Raw genomic sequence first — 19,279 nt, 5'->3', positions numbered from 1 at the left:
AGTTAAATTATTTAGAAGCTTGTGTGTGTTGGACACAGTACCGCCTCGCACAAGCGAAAGAGGACAAAGAGACTTATCAAGTGTTTGGAAAACAAGTAAAACATCTCTAGCCTGAGGAATAAGCCTACTAAGCCAGGGAAAAGAAGCTGTCAGACATGAGGGGAAAGACTGAAGACAGAGAGGGAAAAACAGTGAAAGTTACTTCACAACATTGCGCTATCAACATAGAGTAACCACAACAAACAGATTTTTCTAAAATAATGTTTAGTGATGAGGTTACTTTACAGCTATTGAACCTCGGACTTTCTAAAACAAGCTGAAGAGGTATACCTACACAAGAGAAGTGTTGCAGATTAAATCAATAATTCAGGTCATGTTACCACACATCTAATTCCAGTTTCTTAGTTCCCTATCTGCAAAAGCTCTTTGTATGCAAGAGTATGTCCATATATTCCAGGGAAAGAGACCAGATACAAACAGTGGGTTACAACAGAAATTAAAGATGCTACATGGTGGAGTAAGGTGACATGGCAGAGGCTACAAAGTAGAATGTGAAGATTTTCATAGATGAAATTGCAAGGAAAACCCCAGTCTTTTCTCTCCCTGTCTTGCGTAACTGGTCAATCCTTTTTGGGGAGGGGAGGGAAGAACATTCGAATGGATCAAAGAACGCTGTTCTTAACCTGCTAAAGATCTAAAAGGTGGTTTCAAAAGGTTTGGAGTCTTGTTTCATTATGATGTACAAAAGACAGCCTGAAATGTTGTGGGTTTTCCTCATTAAACTTTCTGTTCCCTTTACTCAGACTTCCTGAAAGATTACGGATTTAAAAATCATAGACGTTTGATGCCACAAATACCAAACAAATACACCCAGTTAATAGAGAGAAGTGATTTTAACAAGTTTAAACGTGGTTGTGGGGAGTTTGCGCTATTTAATTCCCATGATTAACAAATAGTTATATTAAAACTTCACCTCCTATATTTCTTCAGTTAGGAATGACTTTGCCCGCGTGCTCTATATTTGAATCCTCCAAAGGAGCACTTCCAAAAAAGCTATACTAATCTTTTAGGAGTGAAATGTGGGATGGCAGGCACATGCACACACACAAAATCAAAATGAAGAAAAAAAAAAAATAAGTATCCTCCCCCTCCCTTTTCTGGTCCCCTTCAAAATTGGCTTCAAAGTCTATGAGAATAAACTCAGAGAAGGGCCACAGTTCACTGTTTCACCTCTTATTTAGCTACTTACTGTTCTAGGCAAGGTTGGGCAGTGGTTACACCAACGTAATTTAAAATTAAAGCCATTTCTTGCCACAGAAAAGCTGTAACTTAGAACAGGTCTACACTAGACCTGAAAGTTTATTTCACCTATGAAATTCTAGCTACAACAATTGCACAGCTAGAATTGATATATCAGAAATAGACTTACTTGACTGTCTTCACTGAGAAAGGTTGAAGGGACTGTTTCATCAACCTCCCCTACTGCTCACGATCACGAGGAGTACAGGAGTCTCCTGCCAACCCCAGACAGATCGATTTTATGCACATTTACCTGAAGTGTAGACAAGCCCTTAGGGAGTTTTGTGCCATTTAGGAATGGTGCAACAAGCTATAAGAGATAGAAAATATGCCATGGGGTGGGTTGTTTTTCCATATCTTTGGTGAAAATAGAGCACACTGACCCTCATGACATTGTTTTGCATATTTTGCAGTTACTGCACATTTCCATGATGGTGCACGCAGGGCCCAACATACTAACCTAATAATAAGCCACCCAGTTTCAAAACCATTGTCTCATGACCTGTGTGTAAGTTACAGTACAGACAGAACCTTACCCAGGACTCCTGGACGAACATAACAGCAGCTCACAGGCCAAAAGTGTGTCTAGCCCAGTATCCGGTCTTCCAACAGTGGCCAATGCCAGGTGCCCCAAAGGATACTTGATTACCTGTTGTGTTTTGTATCAGAGGGGTAGCCGTGTTAGTCTGGATCTGTAACAGCAGACAGTAACCAAGTGATCTCTCCCCTGTCACCTATTTCCAGTTTCTGGCAGCAGGTAGGACACCACCCTTGTCCAACCTGGCTAACAGCCATTGGTAACAGCTTGGTTAGGGATTTTAGCACATTTTCCATCACAAATATAGTTGCATAGCAGGGTGACATGACACTCCTTTCACAGCCCCGTAGGCTGCTCAATCTCTTCTCTTTACTCTTTCGCCACTGCCAGCTATGTGTATCTACTACTCACCTTTCAGTAGATCATCATCTTTTCTAATGAACAGAATCCCAGATTCTATGGCCATGGCTACACGAGCCACCGCCTTTCGAAAGGGGTATGCTAATGACCCACTTTGGCAGACACTAATGGAGGTGACTACCATGAATATTCAGCACTCCATTAGCACAATGGCAGCCACACGAATTTTGAAAGTGTCGCTTTCGAAACGCACGCTGGTCTTGTAGATAGGAGCCTTCCAAAAGGACCCCCCAGACTTTGAAAGCCCCTTCTTCCCAAAACCAAATGGAAAGAAGGGGCTTTCCAAGTCCAGGGAGTCCTTTCAAAGGCCCCATCTACATTAGCAGCCTGCATTTCGAAAGCAGCACTTTCAAAACGCACACAGGTGCCGTTATGCTAATGAGCATTAGCATCTGCTGAAGTGGCTCATCATCATACCCCTTTCAAAAGGCGGGGGCTAATGTAGCCACAGTCTACTAAGAAAAGCAATTTCCATTAATGGAAGGCTTCTTGTTTCGAACTCTGGATATCAAATGCTTTAAACTCCACAAATAAAGACAGAGGTATTCTGGTGACAGCACAGTACAATTCTATTTTGAATTTATGAGGCTAGAAAGTGATTCAGAAGTCAAAAGTGAGGAAATGAAAATCCTTAGACATTGCAAAGAAGCTATTTAAACAAACCACAAGTGTTACAGAAGGTGTGCATACCACCTACCAAGGAAAGAGCAGGAAGGCCGGGAATTTGTGGCGGGGGGAGAAACACAGTTAAATGGCAGCATTCAAAGGGCTATTCCTGACAAATGTTTATGCATCAGAAAATGGAAATCCAAACCCAATGGAGCAAATAGAAAGGAGACTAATGAATCCACAGCAGATGAAATGGAAGTGAAGGACACCAAAAAGTTAAAGGGTATAAAACACTAGCATAAAATTCCTTGTATATTTAAAGTATACAGAGATTAGAGAATCAACAGTTGTACTAGCCCACAAGGGAGCAATTCAAGATAACAGTACTGCTAGGAAAGTGTGCGATATTTTGAAATTAGATTCACCACACAGGACATGGGGAAAATTCTTCACTGAAAAGAGTAAGCACAAGGTAGGTTACATTAGGTACTTTTAGACATCAAGGTGTCAAAACAAATGGATTAACTAGTAGCAAGTCACCAGATCTCCAAACCATATGCAAGAGTTAAGAGGGAAGTAATGAATGCAGTAACTGAGCTGAGAAACACTCTCTTTTCAATCCTTTACAAACAGTTACAGCATGTCCTTTCAAGTGTACCGGATTTTAAAGTAATCCAGAGAAGTAAATCAGTGAGTCTTACTTCAGTACCAAGTAAACTCGCTGAAATAATCACTCCATTTTACCTATTCTCAAAACGCAGGGGCACAGGGAGATTCATTTTTCATTCCACACATTTAAGTTTGATAAGAAAAGATTTTGAAGAACATGGGAAGACAGGAACTAATCAAAACTTCTGTGGCAAAGGAAATTTATGCCATTCTAACATATTAGATTGAGTATGTCAACAAATATCTAAAAAGAACAGTTTGATGGGATTTATTTGGACTTTCAAAAAGCCTGACAGAGTCCCTAACAAAAGGCTATAGAAGGAATCTAAATCATGGAAGAAGAGGTAAAATATCACCATAGATTAGAGACAAAGACAAGACAAAGTAGTTAACTTGGCAAAGTGTTAGCAGCAGGGTTAATGTTTTTGCCATATGCTTCTGTTTTAGAGCATTTATAAATGACCTGGAAAAGGGGACCAAAAAAAAAAAAAAAAAAAAAAAATAGTGAAGTAGCAAAGTTTGTAATTGACAAAAGTTTAGATTAGACAAGGCTATTGTGACAAACTTCAAAGGTTCCTAACCAAACTAGATAAATAGGCAGCATAATGACAAATTAAAGTCAATGTTTATGAGACCAAGGTTATGCATGTTGGAAGGAATAATGTGAATGACCAGTTTATAAATTAACTGTGGCCATGCATGCAAATGAAATCCAGAAGAAAGAACTGAACTGCTTAATGAAAAATGTCTAATCAAGCGCAGCAACACTCAAAAACCACTGAAATTAAAGCAAAGATATAAAAAAAAAAATCTGAAAATATTATATCTCTGTATTATCAATTGTATACAGACTAACGCAGGATACTGTGTTGAGTTCTGGTATCACACTCACACGCTAAACACTGGTGGCTACGTGTGTGTGTGTGTGTGTGTGTGTGTGTGTGTGTGTGTGTGTGTGTGTGTGTGTGTGTGTGTGTGTGTGTGTGTGTGTGTGTGTGTGTGTGTGTATGCATACGAGAGACAGACCAGAAATGAACACAGTTGTATGTGCATGTGTGCGCACTCGCGCACGCATGTTCATCTGTAGTTTTATATATAAACAAACAGGCAAATATGGTGCCTCTGACCACATGAGGTTGTCTACACAGCAGCATTATTTCACAATAAGCTATTCCGGAATGGCTTTTTTTTTTTTAAACTTAAAAACAGCTACTCAAAAAATACAATTTGTAATACATTGACTACACACACAGGCTGTGTTGACACTTGCATTCCTCTTTCAAAAGAGGCATGCAAATGAGAGAAATCAAAAATGGAAATGAGGTGCAGATTTACATATCTGGTGTCTCTTTTGCATATTCTTTCAAAAGACGAAAAGAGGCATAATGTGACTCTTTCAAAAGTAAACCCCATCTTCGAAAGAATCCTTATTCCCATTAAAAAAAAGAAAGGGTTCTTTCAAAGATGGGGTTTACTTTCAAAAGAGCCATGTCTACACTGCTCTTCTTAAAGAAGCTCTTTTGAAAGAGGGATGCAAATGAGGTGCAAGATATGTAAATCTGCACTTAATTTGCATGCTTCTTTCAAAAGAGGCATGCAAGTATAGACACAGCCATAAAGCCTATTTTAAAATAGAGCTAGTTTACACACTATGACTTATTTAGAAATAGGCGCTATTCCTCATAGAATGAGGTTTAAGCCAACTGCTACTTTGTTGTGTAGATGTTGAGATAATTATTTTGAAATAACAGATGTTCTTTCAAAATTATTTGCTGTGTAGACCTACCCTTGGTTTACATGGTCAGACATGGAAAAGGAAAGCTATGACACACAGAACGAGTTCAATATAAAGAGACTAAAAGATTGGTATCATTTAGTTTGGCGAGAGGGACATAGTAGAGGAGTACAAAACAAAAACTGTCTGGACCAGATAAAGCCAGTCACCCCTATTTACCTATTCTCAAAACACAAAGACTAAACTTTTCATTCCACGTATTTACATTTAATGTAAAGCATTTAGGTGTTCTGCATGGGGTATCTTGCACATTAAGTTTCTTGCACATCAAATGAGATACTAGATTAGATGGACTTGGTCCAACATCTGTGTTTCTGCTTATTGAGTTACCAACACCTTTTCCTGAGTATTCCTTTGACATCTCATCTCCAAGAACTGACTGAATTGAGGCCCAACCCAGCTGAACTTGTGAAATATGAAGAGAATGCAGCCCAAGAGGATTGGTCTGTTTAAAAAAAAAAAAAAAACACAAAACAAAACAAAACAAAAACACACACTAGTGTACAGGAAACTGCTTAATATTGTTTATTTAATGTCCCATCCCCAGATTTATTTAGAATATGGTTTTATACAGCACTCTTTCAAAATATTCCAACATGCTTTACATATGGTAAGCAAAGAAGAAAAGACAGTAACTTTAACTAAGGCAGTGAAACAGAAATTCATCCTCATGTAAACTATCTGTGATTTTTTTTGAACTCATGGAAGACCAAGAGATTTTAAATGGATTACAGAATCCTTCAGACAGTAAAGCAGCCAATTCAATCCAGTCCTGGTGTGACTAGAAATAATTGTCATTAGCTTTTGAGATGGACTATGTGAAAGGAAAGGAATGTGTTGTTTTTGTCTCATTTCTAGAAGACACATCCATATCACAAAGCCACAGTTGTAACTATTGGCTGTCTCAGCAGAGACATAAGCATTAAATATGTATGAAGAGGGCAAGCCTTTCATGCCTTAATGGTCCCTCCAGGACAGACAAGTGGGACAGTTGTCGGCTGGTGTCATTTGGTGTAGTACCACTGAAACTGATGGAACCACCTTCTCTCATTTGAAGATCTTGACCACTGATCTTTTGGTCAGAGCAGGCTGATTGGAAGAACAGAGGGAGAGAATGATCTGAGGAATATTTATTTTAATATCTAGGAAAAAAAAAAAAAAAAAGAGTTTTATACCTTTGATATTTGGTTTGTAAGGCACTGATTGCTATTTTTTAAGTCCCAGCTTGAAATAGTCATGGCTGGGATGATTTAGTTGGAGTTTATCCTGCTTGGCCAGGGGGCTGGACTTGACAACCTCCTGAGGCCCCTTCCAGCTCTGCGATTCTATGATTTTTTCCATTCTGTGCACCTAGACTGGGGTGGGCAATAATTTTTGCTTGGAGGACTCTCCAAGATTTTCAGAAGTGGTCAAGGGACACACTTTCCTATGAAGAATGTGTGGGGTCTGGGATGGAGGTTGAGTGCAAGAAGGGAGATGGGGTAGGAGACTGATGGGGAGAAGAGGGCGTGGGGATCTGAGAGGGAGTTTGGTTGAAGGAAGGGCCTGTGACCCCCGAGTGGGGTATGGGGGTGCAGGAAAGGATTCTGACCTAGGTGAGGGACACAGGAGCGAGCGAAGGGTCTGGGACAGAGAGTTGGAGTGCAGTGCCAGGAGCAGGCTTGGCCAATGGGAGCTGAGAAATTGTGCTTCTCTGACCCCACCCCAGCAAAATTTCTCAATTCCTATTGGCTGGTTTCATGCACTGCTCCCACCTTCAGCAAAATTTCTCAATTCTTATTGACCAGAAAGCAGCCGATGGGAGCTGAGAGATTTTGCTGGGGTTGGGGGGCAGCGCCTGAAGCTCTCCCCTCTACATACCTTTAGGGGCAAGCCACAGGCCAGATTAAGAGGCTTGGCAGGCCAAACCTAGCCCCTGCAGGCAGCATCTTGCCCATCCCAGCTCCAGAGTGATGTTGTTTGGAGCAATGACCATTTCGTCTTATGGATTTGTACATCAATCACCATGAGCCCTAATATAATATTAGATTATTTAAAATAAATACATAAAGGCAGGGTGGCCTGTGGAAGCTAACACATGGATTGGTGTGACTAGAAGGCAGTAGTCTTCCAAACTGGGCATATTTTATAAGCCCTCCCAGTCACTAGTCACATATACTGTGTCACTTAAATTTTAAGTCATGTAAACAGCATAACTTCTCTTTGATCTACACTAACTGCATACTTCTTTCTGTAAAGATGTTAAGATTCAAGGATAAATGAAAGAGGAAAGAAAGAGTAAACAATGCATTCATCAGGGAATCATTAGTAAAGACTGACAGATGACCCAGTAGGGGGAATTTAAATATGATATTTCTTTACAGGTGCCTGAGAGCAAGTTATTTGTGGCTTGCTGTCCTTGGGCCTTAAATAAAGAGAGTCCTCTGCATATGATGAAAATGTAGGCTATTTTTACAGTGTAGCATTTGAAATGCAATTAATCAGTTGGCTGCCTAAGGTTTACTGTTTAAAATTTATAACACTTGGCCACGAAACAATCACATATCCCAATTCCACATTCAGGATTTTGAGTGTGCCTCTTAGGAGGATTTCAATTGAACGAAGATTACAGAGTTACAAAATAGTACGCTTTTAAAAAACAAACTTCCACTGAAAGCAAGTTGGTATTAAGGTTTTCTTACAGGCAAATCTCTAGTTGGACCTGTAGATTTCCTATCAGAAATTGTATTTTCCTAAAAGCTTACTGGACTACGTCTGTAACAACCACACAAGTTGCAAAAAGCTCAAGTTAAAATACCATATAAAAATTGGGTTGGGGTGGAGGGGTGTGTGAGAGAAAATTCAATTTTACTATTACCCAATACCTCCTAGCAGCAGGCTACTAATAAGAATGACAATACCCGTCTTGTCACTAACCTAGAATCACACTCCCTGCAGTTGAAAGGAACAATGCCCAACTGTATTAGAACACTCTCAAATATTACATTTAAACAGCCTTGTTTTTTGGGGGGTGGGGGCGGGGGGAGAAGTACACCATATATCCTTTACCCACCAGGCTTCACTCTACTTTTCCTCTTTCATTTCCTGTACTAAAGCAGAGTGCATCTTTTCCTGCACCGTCGTCTCAGCCCATTCCTTCTGGTCTGCCTTCCTCCTCTTTTCCTCATACCCTCTCTTTCTCTATGTTCCTAAGGCTACGTCTACACTTACCGGGAATGTCAGCGGCTGCTACTCAATTTTACGTATGCCAACTGCATACCTTAAACAAAAAAATTGATTTTGCCGCCATCAATTTTGATCCCTGTTCTCACTGCAGAATGTCAACAGGAGCACTCCTCCTGTTGACATTCCTTAATCCTTGCAGCTCACAAGGAGTTTCATCTTCCACGACCAGCACCAACCTGGCCCTACTTGTTCTCTCTCTCTCCCCCGCACCCTCTCTTTATTTCATCCCAGTTATCCTAAACAGCAGCAGCAAAGTCAAACTGACCTTACCGTCAGTTTTAGTGCTGCCCACCTGCTTGTGGGCAGCCAGAGAGGAAACTGGAAGAACAGCGCCAACTGAACCTAGACAACACTGAGCAGGAGCAGAGGTATCGAAGCACAGTCTGAAGACATGGGAGGATGGTAAATCACATCAAGGTATTCCTGGCTTATGTTTGCAAGGTTATCTACACAACTATAATGTTTAGAAAGCTATTTTTAAAGGACAGATGTGCATTCACTTTGCAATGCAGACATTTCATACCCACCTCAGTCTGTTTGGACTAAAATAGAGGCTAAGTGTGCTTGCTTACAACAACATTAAATAAATCTTGAAGAGGACTGGCCATTCACTTTTTTGTCCCTTAAAAGGAAGGGATGACTAATAGCTCATATCATCGTTAGAGACTAAACAAAAATCCCTGAACCCCCCCATTGCTTTTTTATAGGATTCATCTCAACAAAAGCAGCAGATAGAATATCTCTGCACATTTCCTCATACCAGAAGAGGTCACACCTGCACTGGTTGTCAAATCACACTGCATTGGTTTACCAAGAAAAAGATTTAAGAGCTACTCAAGGTTGCCAAAAACTAAAACAAAAAGCCAGTGGGTTATGCTGCTTAATCCTAAAACATGTCTCTCAATTGGTACAATGCCCCCTTCCCCAAGGCAATAACGTGTGTTACGATTTTCAAAGTGCCTGCTACTCTACAGAATGAATCATTGATTTGCCATTTGTCTTCTGCTGTTCTGGAGTTGATCTTTGAATGGTTATCTGGAACTCGTGCTATGTTAAGCTTCTGTACTAAAGGCTGGACATCTATAATTTTAAGCATTTTTCCCTTGCTCAGCAGTCAGGAAAGCTAGAAGGGAGTAACTATCGCCTTTTTTTTTTTTTAAATTTAGTACTACATGTATTTGCTCTACATATTTTACATGCAAGATACCTACAATTCCCTCAAATTTTAGTGCACCTTTCCAATGAGGGCAATTAACGTACTGATATATTAAAGGCTGAACCTCTCTCATCCAGCACCCTCAGAACCCGACCATTTTTAGACAAGACAATTTGTCCAACTACAGGAGGTCAATATTGTCTAGCAGCATTACCAACACTTTTCACTGCTTTCTGGGCTCTTAGAAGATATTTAGGGGTACAACTAAATAACGGCATGTAGCATTGGAAGTCAGGACTGGTGGTTGTAAACAAACTTTAGGGACCACAGGAAACTTGGCCACACCCATGACAAGTGGTTGTCCAGCTAACTAAAATCATGACTGATTACGAATGTTGCCAGAAGAGAGTTCCAGATTGGAGAGGTTCCACCTGTACCACCACCACCACCACCACCACCACCACAATAGTTGGTTTTTGGAGGAAGGGGGCACAAGTCAGATCTAACTCTTTTCGTCAAACTATTTTGGCAATCAGACAAGAAGCTTAAAGCCTTGAAAAGCCATCAAAACATCAGATCATTACAAAATCCAAAACAAATAGCAAATATGTTGCTTTTTTCTTCAAAAATATTCTGCAAAGCACCATATGTGTTCTTCCAACTCTGTCACCATGACAAGGGAAGTGACTGTTGAAAGACAAAAATTTAATTTCTGGGTCTTAAGAAAAAAAACAAACAAGCCAGTCCAATGACTAAGCAGATTTAACTACATAAATGTCAATATGTGGGTGACACAGGAAGTGAGGTGATATTTCTGGGAAGCGAAAGGAAGCATAAGTGATGTGTTCCTTAACAACCCCTTCTTGACCTGGCTCATCTTTAAATAAGCAAGGAAACACAGAGCCTGGAAGACCAAAATCCACCCCAAAATAGAAGCTATTGGGTTGATATCACAACAGTTAAGCTGCGTCTACACGTGCACGCTACTTCGAAGTAGCGGCAGTAACTTCGAAATAGCGCCCGTCACGTCTACACGTGTTGGGCGCTATTTCGAAGTTGAAATCGACGTTAGGCGGCGAGACGTCGAAGTCGCTAACCCCATGAGGGGATGGGAATAGCACCCTACTTCGACGTTCAACATCGAAGTAGGGACGTGTAGACGATCCGCGTCCCGCAACATCGAAATAGCGGGGTCCTCCATGGCGGCCATCAGCTGGGGGGTTGAGAGATACTCTCTCTCCAGCCCTTGCGGGGCTCTGTGGTCACCGTGGGCAGCAGCCCTTAGCCCAGGGCTTCTGGCTGCTGCTGCTGCAGCTGGGGGTCCGTGCTGCATATACAGGGTCTGCAACTAGTTGTTGGCTCTGTGTATCTTGCACTGTTTAATGAAAGTGTGTCTGGGAGGGGCCCTTTAAGGGAGCGACTTGCTGTCGAGTCCGCCCCGTGACCCTGTCTGCAGCTGTGCCTGGCTCCCTTATTTCGATGTGTGCTACTTTGGCGTGTAGACGTTCCCTCGCTGCGCCTATTTCGATGTTGGGCTGAGCAACGTCGAAGTTGAACATCGACGTTGCCAGCCCTGGAGGACGTGTAGACGTTATTCATCGAAATAGCCTATTTCGATGTCGCAACATCGAAATAAGCTATTTCGAAGTTGGGTGCACGTGTAGACGTAGCCTTAGACAGCTGCTTAAATATCAGTTGAGAAGGACTAAATGTAAGATGGTTTTAAAATGTTGTCCCTAATGTACTTTAACAAGAGTAGCAGAACAATGCTAGGATACTGTTATTTCTCTGGCTATGCTCTTCTGCTCTGGGGAGAATATATTCCTAATTTTCTTTGCTATTGATTGTTGTGTTATGATATAAGGTAAGGCAGACACACAAACCAAACATCAACTTTAAAAATCAAGTATAGCTACTAGTCTTTTAGCAAGGGGTTTCATGGAATTCAAAAGGTGGAAAGAGGATGACTAAAGTATTATTAAGCACATATACCTATTTCTAACTAACTCGTTTTTCTTCATAAAATGTGAATGAGAGCGCAAATTAGGTATTAATACAGTACCTTTCATGTATTACAAATAGCATTACAGTCAAACTGGAAATTGGTACCATAGTTTATGTTTAGGCAAACACTGAAGTCTTACCATGCTCTCAAACATTTTTTCTTGTTCAGCCTTCAAAATTAAAAGCTGTTTCAATGAGAGAGAGAGAGCAAGTTAGTCAGAAAAGTTAGGGTACATCTACACTAAGCAGAGTATGTAAACCACAGATACATCAGTTTTTAGCTGTGCACTTGCCATAGCTCGAATTGTGTACTTGCACATGGATAACTTGGCTGTCTATACTGGGGAAGGTCTACGGGAGAGAGTTTTTCCTGTCGACCTCTCTTAATCCTTACGTCTCACGAGGAATACAGGGGTTGGCTGCAACCCCCGAGAGGTCGATTTCACAAATCCATACTAGATGCATGAAACTGAACCCCAGAAGATCAACCCTCATCAGCTTCTTACAGACACCAAGAGCCACCTTAACAACTTATCTAACTCGTCATATTAACCTTGCCCTCAACCTTACCTCTCCCCACGTATACTACATTGCAATATCTTCACTGGCCAGAAACCCAAATGCTAGCATGAGACAAACCAGGAGTGAATTATACCAATCAGTCCACAAATAAAAAGCTATGAGCAGTATGATATTATTTCAAACTCTAGTAATAGTGATTTAGCCTTAAAATAAAACTAAAGAAAAAAGAATCAAATTTAATTGGGAATAAGGAAGGGTCTGGGGAAAGCTGCCTACAAATTCTCTCCTATTTTAACAGCAACCTTTACGCTATCCATGCGGAGCCAAAGCCTTCTATTCCAGCAGCCTGAATGCATACTAGTCATTCAAACTCAAGAATGTGTGCATAAAAGGAATTTCATTCAATTAGTTTCTGTTGTCCTCTTCATTTTATGCAAATATGCTCAGTTACATGTTGCTACCATTTAAAACTCAGGTCAATCTTTTTGCCTCCCATCACCACTAAATGTTATAAAACATTAAGATAAAATATGCAAAGACATTTAAATGAAAGATTATATGAAGAAACTATAATTGCATTAATCTATAATTTGGTCACTAAACAGCCCAATTTCACTGTACAATTCAACTAGTTATCAATAGTTTTATCTAAAACATTAAGAGGCCTTCTCCCATAATTTAGCATTGAAATTTAACTTCACTTAAAATAGTTATAGTTTTCTGGAGAATGTCTTTCATATTATAATTTTATAGGCTAGCATTCAATGATATTTCAAATTAGATGAATTGTAAGAAAACAGGATGCATTTAATTATTTCACCTAGAAAAATTAAAACTATTACACAAGAGGAGCTTGACCAAGTCAATTGTTAAATGTAAACAAGAAAAGGGTTGTCCCTTAAACATGAAAAATTATAAACAAAAAGTAGGAAAACACACTGAAAGTATGATCAAAACTGTAACTACTCAATCAGTAACTATTCTAATATCGCAACCAAAGAAAGATGTTTAAAATGTCTGCTGAAGGTGCATGGCTTTTGTGTCAAAGAAGGATACAGATTTAACTGAGGATTTCCTCAGATAAAGCACCCCATTAGCCAATTAGTACATTTATGGACCATAAATGCCACAGTTAATGAATGATTCAGTTTGTTTACATAGTGCAAGAGAAGAAAAATCAGACTTGCAATGTGTGGCACTGGAAAGATGAAGGGAAGGTAACAAAATTAAGAAAGGGCTATTCTGCCTAACTCACCCTCTCAGAAACGTAAAAAGATACCACCACTCAATGCAGTGCCATAACAAACCTTCTAGCACCAATGGCAACTTTCTTTTGCTCTCTCTTCCCTTCTTCTCTAGCCGCAATTATTTCTTTTAGCTTCAAACTCAGCAAGAACATTTCAGAGGGACACAAAATGGAAAGGAGCCAATCTCCTCAGAAGCCAATTCTGAGTAGGTCAGTCTTGGCTCAGCAGCAGACCACAGAGTGCAGCAGCAGACACAGGCCTTGCTCCCGCCGCCCCCCACTTTCCTCCTCTTACATGCCAACTTGCTTCTGGCATCGAGGAAAAATAACTAACTGGTGGCCAACAAGGTCACCACTAGAGATGCTGGCAGCTGCCAAGAAGCCATATCCCTAAGCAAATTAAGAGATGCTTTGATTAAACTACAGAAATTGAAAAAGGACAGAGCCAAACTTTTCCGTAACATACATGCTTTTTCTTCAGATATTAAAATGAGGTACTAGACAGCCAAGAAAACTGACATCTATCCAGAGGGACAGCTACGTCAGCCATGATGGGAACATTCCCTAGCACAGCAATGTGCTTCAACTCAGCACCACCTCTAGTAGTGACGACAGTTTAGATTCCAGGCCTGCTTCTCCACTCTGCTGTGGCAGTTGCGCCCCTCCAGTGTCCCCTCTGTTGAAGTCGGTTTTACCCACAAGAGCTCATGACCTAATATATTGGTTAGTCTCTAGGGTGCCACAGGATTGCTTGTCGTTTTTGAAGTTACAGACTAATACAGCTACACTTCCGAGATATTTGTATCCTGGTAACTTTACTGAATTAAACATACCTGATGTTACAGGAGGGCAGTCTGTCCTTCAAGTATGGTCTAGAAACAAGATGAAGACCACTCACATTTCCTATAGATGCCAATGCTTTTTGATCATTACCAGCCTCATTGGGGTTGAGCTTAACACACAAGTGGGACACAAGAGGCTTCATAGCAGAGCTCCACCTAGAGACACCTTTTGACCCCAGGTTTCATTCATGCAGGTTGCTAATTCAGAATATACAGACCATGTGTGCTAGGCAAACAACTGATAGTAACAAAAACTTAATTTGACACCTCCCGACTATCCATGCACATGGAATACTTCTCTTTGTCGAACTGAGGAAATGCAAAGCAGCTTTCTGGTATTTGCATATTCCCCATAAGAAACTCTCTATTGTAAATGTACTAAATACACTCTAGATCTCTTTGAGAAAAGGAGGAGACAGGAAAGGATCTCATACTCTGACACACTATTAGTGACTTTCTACACAATCATCTAGAAAACCAGGGCTTTATAAATTTTTTTTAAATAACCACACATGCCCAGGCAACACCCAAACAGTAGAGCAACAAGGATTCAAGAAATATAAAATGAAAAAATTAGAGAGACAGACACAAGCTGCATTATACCCTTGGTATACTGGCCCATTAAGGGGCCCCTCTACACACAATCCACGTGGCTTGTGAGACAGAATCCAGTTTTTTCAGCGTAGCATAGGGGAGGGTATATACAAGTATGGCACCTTCACCCCATCCCATCCCCTGTCCACCCACTTCAACTTCCCCAGTAGAAGAATATAGAGGGAATTCAGTCACTCTGCTACTTAGAATTCTCCAATTCCTATGCGAGCATATAATCTCAGAAAGGCATATGATCTGGCCTAACATCATTGGAGAAAATGTTTCTCAGTTTATTGGATTTTAAAGTACTTAAAATGAATTATTTGGCAGAAAAAAGTTATGTATTCCCTTTTGGAAGAGGAAGCTGCTGGTCTTACCTACCTTAAAATCAAAACTTAAAAGATAAAGTGTCTCTCTCAGAAATACATTTATTTTAGCCTGCCTTAATTAATTTCTGTCCACTCTGGGGCTAGTTGCTCCCTTGATTATATGATTTAACAAACTAATAAAACCAGCAACACAAGTTAGAAGTTAAGGAAGAAGACACAACCTGTATAGCAGGTATGATCTTGATTTGCCCTAGCAGTCCATCATGTGATTTCTCCACTTGAGACAGTCAGCATTGAGAGCACTATTCATGGTTTCCTACTGGTTAGTACAGAACCAGGCAATAATGGAGTGAAAACTGGCCCTCCCAGCCTCAGTTTCCTTGTGAGCATCACTGAACACTAGTCATGCAATCACAAAATACGGGGCACACCCATAATTAACCACTTGTCTCAAAAGGCAGCATGGGGCTGCACAGCATGGAGTACAGACAGAAATAATTTAACAGAATACCACAATAAAACACAAACGGTGCAGAACCCCCAAGCCCTAGAACTCGTTTCAGGATCAGAACATAAAGGAAATCATCCATTTCTTTTGCCCTTCAGTAACATTTACATGGAACCTGAAGTGGGGAAGACAGTTCTCATCTTCAGACTGAGGTCTGAGGTACTGGCAAGTCAGCACAGCCACAATCACATAGGCCTGTATCCTTCCTTCATATCTGTAAATAACTTTTCACTTTTCCATATTAGGTACAGGTACATCCTGAAGGTACAGGATCCGTAAAATTAGCTGAAATCGGTGTATCAGCTGGACAGCACATTTGAAACGTAATAAGGGTTCCAGAGATCCCTAAAGGGACCCTAAATTTGCCCTCCAAATCTGTACCAGAACTGAATTATTGAAAGATAAGCATGTTCTGCTCTTAATTAATTACACCAGTGTAAATCCAGTAACTTAGCTTGGCTCTGTTCATCCCACATACCGCCAGCTTCTCCTGGCAGAAACTGAAGACTAGGACCCTCATGGCAGAAAGTCTGTTGCTGGAGTTTGCAATGGCGCATAGCTGCTATACCCACAACTCCACGCAAGGGCCTGTAACAGACAGTGGTTAGAAAGTGCATTGTGTTGGTGGGATACAGTGTATCAAGCCATTTTAGCACAACCCAACAACTTCTGCCCACAGGGCCCTATGGAAGATTAAAACTACTTTCTACTGAGGTCAAATATCCCTGGTAAGGTAGCCATCCTTGCTGGCCCAAGAGTATGAATCAAGGCCACCTACATCCATAATTACACTGGTGCAGTTGTTGACTGATTTTTGTCCCAGCACTACAAATTAAATCACTGAAACAAAAAACTGGACCCATCAGAGTTAAAGATATTTAATTTGATATTTTTAAACAAAAAAACACGATCTTGATGAGGGGTAAAGTACATGGGATTATTAGAACATATATATAATTTTTTTAATTGTACATTATATTCAATATCAATCCCCTCCAACCTGCTGCTGTCACCACTAAAAACTTACACTTCCTTTTTGATTACTTTTGCTGTATTAAAAAAAAAAAAAAAAAAAAAGGACAGACATACACACAATCAGGATACATGCAAGCACCACTGTAATAGGACGCTTACTGCTTAGACTATGTCAGTATTGAACACTTATGAATGCTCCAATTTCAAGTGAGCCAGCAAGGTGAATACCACAAAGAAATTAATCTTGAACGTTCTCTCCCCACCCCATGCACCACTTTAAAAATCTAAGTCTCGCTTGTTCAGTTACGATTTCGTAAGGTCTGTGTCCACCATACCATATCAATATGAACAGAAAACACATTCTAAAAGCAAAATCGCAAAAACACACACACACACACAGAGTACCTGAACGGAGACATCTCTTCTGTGCAAAAGGGATCAAAATACCATCAGCAATTTTAAAAGTGTGTGTATATATTTATACTGTCTATAATGGACCAAAATCCCTTCAAGCAAGCGTGTGTATATATTTATATCACACACACAGGCTAAAAAAAATTGCCATAGCTCAAACAGTAAGATGTACTAGGCATATCCCTGTCATCTGGGTAGGTGGGGGAGATGAAGAGAAAGAGAGGGATAAGAGCACACATGTCCTATCAGTTCACACTACAGTAAACAGTAGGTAAACATATTAAGACTTTTTGAACAGCTCTGTGCCCTTCCTTTTAGATGCAGTTTACTAGTGTTAAACACCAAACACACCTCTGCTGGTCAGGTTATGCAAGACTTGTCACATACACCTTATTCAGCATATGTTGATGTGCATAGGTGTTTCCTCCTCCCATGGCTTCTTAAAACATTCCAGAAAAAGATCCCAGGGTGGGCTTAAAATAACAAAAACCACCAGTCAAGCTCTTTTTAAAAATCACTACATTTCAAATGGAATCAAGCTAACATTTCACAGGTAACTTTTTTTGGATTCTGTATCAACCCTCCATTTTTGTCAAACTGTTTGGTTAAAATATTTAGTAAAGTTTGACGCACTACTTCCAAACATTTTTAGAATTTGTGATAATATTTCAGTGTTATTAAATGTCACTGTTTCAAATACTTTAAAAACATGAATTCAAATGACTCTTTACTAAATTTTCAAGTGTCAGAAGCACTTACTGTTCCTAGAGGCAAAAACAAAAAAAAGTCAACAAATTCTCAAAACATCCTCTGAAGGTTATTTTAATGCCCACTAGTATAGACAAACCACCTAATTTGCTGCTTGGTTTTTAAAATGATGCTTTTCTGTCTCTCTCTCATTTAAAATCTGGGATTTAAGACAGGTGGCTTTGTACTTTTTCCCAAAGGTGAATTTAAAAACAAAACAAACCACCCACAAGCCCGAAACAGTTTGGAGGGTTTAAGAGAACGAAAAAAAACAAAAAAACAAAAAAAACACGCAATAGTTAGGATCTGGTACCTTTAAAAACAAACAAACAAACAAACACCAACCACAAAAAAACCCCTAACAAGTGTGCCACCCTGGCAGCTCATCTGTCCCCCTCCCTTTCTCCACATGAGATGGGGAAAGGGACTAATCAGGGCCAAATAAACAAACCCACAAATAAAAAACGGAGACGGAACGAAAGGATTGTGTGGGAAGAGACGATAGCAGAGACTATTAGCATATCCCCGTCACTTATTAGCAGTTTCCACCACCTTCCCCTCACCTCAATTCATTTATTTGCTCTCCCTCTGTTCTTAGGGCCTACACACCACCACCAAAAAAAAAAAAACAAAAACCACAAGTCAAGAAAACTACAAAGTAGAACTCAAGGGAAGAGGAACAACTTTTAAAGACTGTCTGAAAGGGGATCAGATCATATCCACAGCCACCCCAGAGTGGTGTCCCCACCGCAATGGAGTGCAAGAGGGGGTGACTCTCGTTTGCGAGGGGGCTGCCCCTAGCAACATGGGGGGACTTCCCCAACCCTGTTGCCAGCCCCCTTCTTTCTTTTCAACACTTATTCTCTCGCCCCCACCCCCGCGCTTGTTTCCTGGAGAAGGAATAAAAGTTACCACCAGCTTCTCCGCTGCTGGAGCTGCTGCCAGACCCCACTTTCTCTCCTTCCAGCCGCTGGGAAGCCGGGCTCTGGATCTTCTTTAAAACTTTATTCTGATCTATTTCAAATGGGGGGGGGGGGGAGCGAGAGAGAAAGAGGAAACGTAGGGAACTCTTCTTCCCCCCTCCTCCTCCAGCTGGCTTGAGCAAATGAAGAGGGGGGAGAAAAGCCCAGGGCTGGGGAGGGGGAAGAGAATTAAAGAGGCTGAGGGTTTCCAGGAGGAACCACACAATTAGCAATAAATGGCTAGAACAAACAGACACCAAGGGAGGAGGGAGGGAGGGAGAGAGAGAGGGAGTTTCGCTGGTCAGTAAACTTCAAGCCGCTGGGATGAGGTCATTGGTGTAAAAATAAAGAGATGGCGTCATTTGAAACCAATCCCAGGGAGTGAACTCAGCCCGGGGGAGAGAGGGAAGGAGAAAGGCGGGGGG

General features: G+C 40.7%; 1 protein-coding gene across 4 annotated transcripts in view; it reads right to left on the bottom strand.

Annotated features, from left to right (window-relative positions):
* Positions 1-19,242, bottom strand: part of DUSP16 (dual specificity phosphatase 16) — a 95,557-nt gene extending 76,315 nt beyond the window's left edge. For 2 of the 4 annotated variants that reach the window (XM_075003227.1, XM_075003222.1), the window contains exon 1: positions 18,805-19,242. The gene's annotated coding sequence lies outside the window, so the exon portion shown is untranslated. Of the gene's footprint in view, positions 1-1,429; positions 1,454-18,804 lie in introns of those variants that run through there. The other 2 variants (XM_075003232.1, XM_075003241.1) reach the window with 2 other exon arrangements.
* Between the last annotated feature and the right edge of the window lie 37 nt (positions 19,243-19,279).

Source organism: Carettochelys insculpta, chromosome 1 (genome assembly GCF_033958435.1).
Source record: "Carettochelys insculpta isolate YL-2023 chromosome 1, ASM3395843v1, whole genome shotgun sequence".
In the NCBI taxonomy this organism is placed as follows: domain Eukaryota; kingdom Metazoa; phylum Chordata; order Testudines; family Carettochelyidae; genus Carettochelys; species Carettochelys insculpta.
Note: the sequence above shows the minus strand (reverse complement) of the source record. Positions and strands in the feature narration are given on the sequence as shown.